This window comes from Hyposmocoma kahamanoa, unplaced genomic scaffold (assembly GCF_003589595.1).
Source record: "Hyposmocoma kahamanoa isolate Upper Pololo Valley unplaced genomic scaffold, ASM358959v1 66, whole genome shotgun sequence".
NCBI classification, from domain to species: Eukaryota; Metazoa; Arthropoda; class Insecta; order Lepidoptera; family Cosmopterigidae; genus Hyposmocoma; species Hyposmocoma kahamanoa.
In genome coordinates, this window is record NW_020653854.1 from 10,393,772 (window position 1) to 10,394,075 (window position 304).

Here is a 304-nt window from a genome sequence, read left to right on the forward strand (position 1 = left end):
AAAAAAAAAAAAAAAAAAAAAAAACATAATATGTAGGTACATTATCATCTTATTAGACTTGTTACTAACCAAATCAATCAGTTTCAGCTATGGAGAGAGATCCCAACATGAGTTCTCAAAGGTCTGAACCGAATGACAATGGAGAATCTAATAGAGATCTTCATGACCCAGGAGCACCCAGGTACGAGGGTCGGGGTTCAAGTCGAATATGTAACCCAGGAGCACCCAGGTACGAGGGTCGGGGTTCAAGTCGAATATGTAACCCAGGAGCACCCAGGTACGAGGGTCGGGGTTCAAGTCGAAT